The 4,494-nt window shown below is 36.0% G+C and overlaps 1 non-coding gene across 1 annotated transcript; it reads right to left on the bottom strand.

Annotated features, from left to right (window-relative positions):
* Window positions 1–1,473: 1,473 nt before the first annotated feature.
* LOC121207739 (small nucleolar RNA R71) lies at window positions 1,474–1,580 on the bottom strand. Its single transcript, XR_005902850.1, has one exon. It is a non-coding gene; the product is annotated as a small nucleolar RNA R71 (small nucleolar RNA).
* Window positions 1,581–4,494: the final 2,914 nt, after the last annotated feature.

Genomic DNA, 4,494 nt, shown 5'->3' with positions numbered 1-4,494 from the left:
CCCCCTAAATACCTAAGGGAATGAAACCTAAGATAGATCTTAATATTATTATCTAAATTGTATGATAAATATTTGACTTGTTCTTAATTATGTGTTCTTAATTCTTTTTTAATATTCTAGGATATTGATTCAAATTAATGTGCTTATTCAGAGGAACAAAAGTCCCTGTCTAAGAATAAATTTGTCGTAATTAAGCGGAGTTGATTGCACGCCTAGAGATAGGGTGACAAGATTTTTTCAGATTAGGGTGAAACCTAATAAAGGAGTCCATAGATCGAGCTAATACAACACTTGGGTGTTAATTAGAAAGAGATTTCAATTAATTAACCTAGGGTTAGACGTTATTAGTCCCGAGAGAGATAATAATATAACTTATGGATTTTTACGGATCAAGTCAAATGAATAAGTCGTCTGATTCAGAGTTAAATAACAAGTGAAGTCTAGGTCAATTTTTCCTTGGGTATTGTCTTAATCAATCGAGTTTTCCCAAAAGCTTTTCCCCAATTTTCTCTCTATGCACCCTTAGTTTAATTAATTAGTTTAGATAAACAAATCCCTTAATTTTTAGGCTAGATAATAAAAAGAAAGTAATTACTAGTACTCTTGGTTCCTTTGGGTTCGACAATCTGGTCTTGCTAAAGCTATACTACTGTTCGATAGGTACACTTGCCTTCATTGTGATAATAGTTAGTTTCAAGAGCGATTAATTATAAATTTTTAAAACCTGTCACGAATATCACGTATCAACTTTTTTTGGTACCGTTGTCGGGGAACTAAGATATTAGGAACATTCGATTTTTATTACTTTAGCCATATTTACTTTTAGTGCAATCTATTTTTAGTTTAATTTCAGTTTTCTAACTTTTACTTTATTTTCTTCTGACAGGTTTTTCTAGTTTATGACTAGAAGAAACCCGTCAGGACCATTACTTTTCGATAGTGAGATCGATCGCACAGTTCACAGAAACTGAAGAGAAATAAGGCGAAGCTTAAGATACACAGAGGAAGAGCAAGAGAACGATACTTCAACCACAACCGAGGAGATGGCTGCAAACTAGGAAAATCCGCTACCTCCTGCGATTGCTGCTAATCAGAATCCTGCTCCACGTACTATGTATGATTATGCTAAACCTTCTTTAACAGGAACTGAATCAAGCATAGTTAGGCCTGCTGTTGCTGCAAATAATTTTGGACTGAAACCTAACACAATTCAAATGATACAGCAATTTGTTCAGTTTGATGGTTTGCAGGACCAAGATCCCAACACTCATTTGGTGAATTTTCTGGAGTTTTGCGATACATTTAAAATCAATGGCGTTTCTGATAATGCCATTCGTCTTCGGTTATTTCCCTTTTCATTGAGGAACAAAGCTAAACAGTGGTTGAACTTGTTACCACGAGGGTCAATCACTACTTAGGAACAAATGACCGAAAATGTTTTTATTAAAATATTTTCCACCAGCTAAAACGTCTAAATTACGTAATGATATCTCTTCTTTTATGCGGATGGATTTAGAAACACTCTACGATGCATGGGAGAGATACAAGGACCTTTTAAGAAGATGCCCTCACCATGGCTTACCACTCTTGCTACAGGTTCAAACGTTTCACAATGGCTTGAATCCTTCGACTATACAGATGATTGACGCGACTGCTGGTGGAACTATCAATAATAAGACACCTGAGGATGCTTATGAATTTATAGAAGAGATGTCACTTAATAATTATCAGTGGCAAGTCATGAGGACAAAGCCAAAGAAAACAACCGACATTTTTATCATCAATTCGGTCACCATGCTCTCTAATCAGATAGAACTTTTGAATAGAAAAATTGACGGTTTTCTTGGTTCTTCATAGGTTCACCCAGTAATGCAGTGCAAAGCAAGTGGAGGTGAATCAAGCAATTCAGAATACCCACCCTATGGCCACTACATGGAGAACGAGTAGTTGCATTACATGGGTAATAATCCTTATAGTAACACTTACAATGCAGATTGGAGGAACCACCCCAATTTCTCATGAGAAGGCCAAAAGGAATCAGAGACCACCACCTCCTAGCTTCCAACAACCACCCTACCAACAAGAGAAAAAGTTAAACTTGAAGAGATACTAACAAAATTCATCTCAGTGTCAAAAACTCATTTTCAGAATACCGAGACAGCACTTAAGAATCAACAAGCGTCGATCCAAGGGCTCGAAACTCAGATAGGACAACTCGCCAAATTAATATCTGTACGACCACAAGGTAGCCTGCCAAGTAACACTGAATCTAACCCAAGGGAAAAACTCAACGCAATTACCATCCAAGATAAGGAAGGGTTAGTGGAACCTAAACCAGAACCAAGGCAAGGAATCGTGGTAAGTAAAAGTAAAGTTGAGGTAGACCACAGTGAACAAATACCAGTAAGTAAAGAGTACAAACCTCGTGTGTCATACCCCAATGCGACAAGGAAAGATCGTACAGACGAACAATTCGGTAAATTCCTTAAATTATTAAAGAAATTATATATTAACTTACCGTTTATTGAAACTCTTTCACAGATGCCAAAAGCAGTCAAATTCTTAAATGAGCTTTTAACAATTAAGCGGAAGTTGGATGAGGCGTTGCATATGGAGCTAAATGCGGTTTGGTCAGCCATACTACAGAATAAGCTGGCCAACAAATTAAAAGATCCAGGAAGTTTTACGATTCCTTGTTTAATTGGTAGCTTAGATGTTAGTAATGCAGGGGCTAGTATCAATGTCATGCCTTCCAAAATGTTTAAGCAACTAGGTCTTGGGAAACCCAAACAAACTAGGATGAGTATTCAATTAGCCGATAAAATAATCAGATTTCTTAGGGGTATTATTGAAGATGTAGTCGATAAATTGACAAATTTATATTCCCAGTTGATTTCGTTGTTCTAGACATAGAGGAGGATAGTAACGTGCCTTTAATTTTAGGAAGGCCCTTTTTAGCAACTACTAGAACGATAATTGATGTTGGTACAAGTGAACTCACACTTCGTGTAGGTGATGAAACAATCACTCTTCAAGCTCATAATTCGAGTAACACCTCAAAAGTCGAGGGTGATTGCATAAATCATACTACTAGTACTGATCATGTGGTGAAACCCTCTGTATAGAAAACAAGTTCGAAAAGTGCACATGAGTTGTGTTCAAGCAACAACAAAGGACCTATCTATGAAGAACGAAGGCTACGAGTTAAGGAACTAGATGAATGGTAGACACATAAACCAAAACCACGCCTTGACGAGATCAATATTCCACCAAATCAACTTAAGGTTGGAGACAAAGAACTACTGGATGCAGCAGATCCTTGTATTGCCACTTCTGAATCAAATGGAGAAATTCCTCTCACGGTGCTCAATATTTCTCCATACGGTACAGTCGAGGTAATTCATCCTAAATTTGGCACTTTCAAGGTAAATAATACTCGTCTAAAACCTTATTTTGATAAAATTGATAGCAGGGATGAGGAGTGTAAACTCCTCGAACCACCATGACTATGCGAGATCAAAGTAAGTCGAGCTTAGACTATAAATAAGCGCTTCTCGGGAGGCAACCCGAGCACTAACAGTATTGATTTCTTTAACATTTTAGTTTTTCACATCTAATCACTAACTGAGTCCTTGAAACATAGGTTTTCTAATCCACACGGCCATGCACACGGGCATGCCTTAGGCCATGCTCACACCACGGGTGGAGACACGGTCGTGCGATACAACAACGATAAGGTAGTAAGATGATGAATGATGTTTAGAAATATGATATATGTTTTGGTGATACCATGCTAAAGTTGTTTGGTATATTTGTATTGTTATGTTACTTGTTATTTACATATGAACTTACTAAGCATTTATGCTTACTCCCTCCTCTTTATTTACTTAGTTTTGAACAAGCCAGCTCGGGAATCGGGACGGGTCGAAGGTTCGATCACACTATCCAAAGGACTTTCATCTGGATAAATGGCTTGTAAAACTTAAGTATGGCATGTATAGCAATATATTTATTTTGTGTAAATAATTTTATGATATGGCCATGATTGGTTGAGAAAATGTTTGATATTGATAAGTCATGGTGATGGTTAAATTTAGATCATGTTTGATATCATGGAAGTTTAATAGGTTATCTAGTTCATAACAACTCATGAAAAGATGAAATTTGCCTTAAAATAGAATATTGCTGCAGCAATGACATGAATTTGAAAAATCACTAAAAATAGTATAAATGGAATTAAATGATGAGAAAGTTATGAAATTTAAGCTTAATGAGTATATTTTCATATGGATAAAAAACAGGCATATAAATTATACTTTATGAGATATTTGAAACCTTGTGAAACAGGGCCAGAGTGATTTCTGGATCCTCTGTTCTGACTTTACAAATTCATAATAAATTGTAAAAAAATAATTAGAAGTCATTCTTTATATGTACAGATTCCTTATTGAGTCTAGTTTTAATAGAAACAAACCTCATAGTCATTTAAATTCT

Source organism: Gossypium hirsutum, chromosome A01 (assembly GCF_007990345.1).
Source record: "Gossypium hirsutum isolate 1008001.06 chromosome A01, Gossypium_hirsutum_v2.1, whole genome shotgun sequence".
Lineage (NCBI taxonomy): Eukaryota > Viridiplantae > Streptophyta > Magnoliopsida > Malvales > Malvaceae > Gossypium > Gossypium hirsutum.
This window is presented reverse-complemented; position numbering and strand designations above follow the sequence as displayed.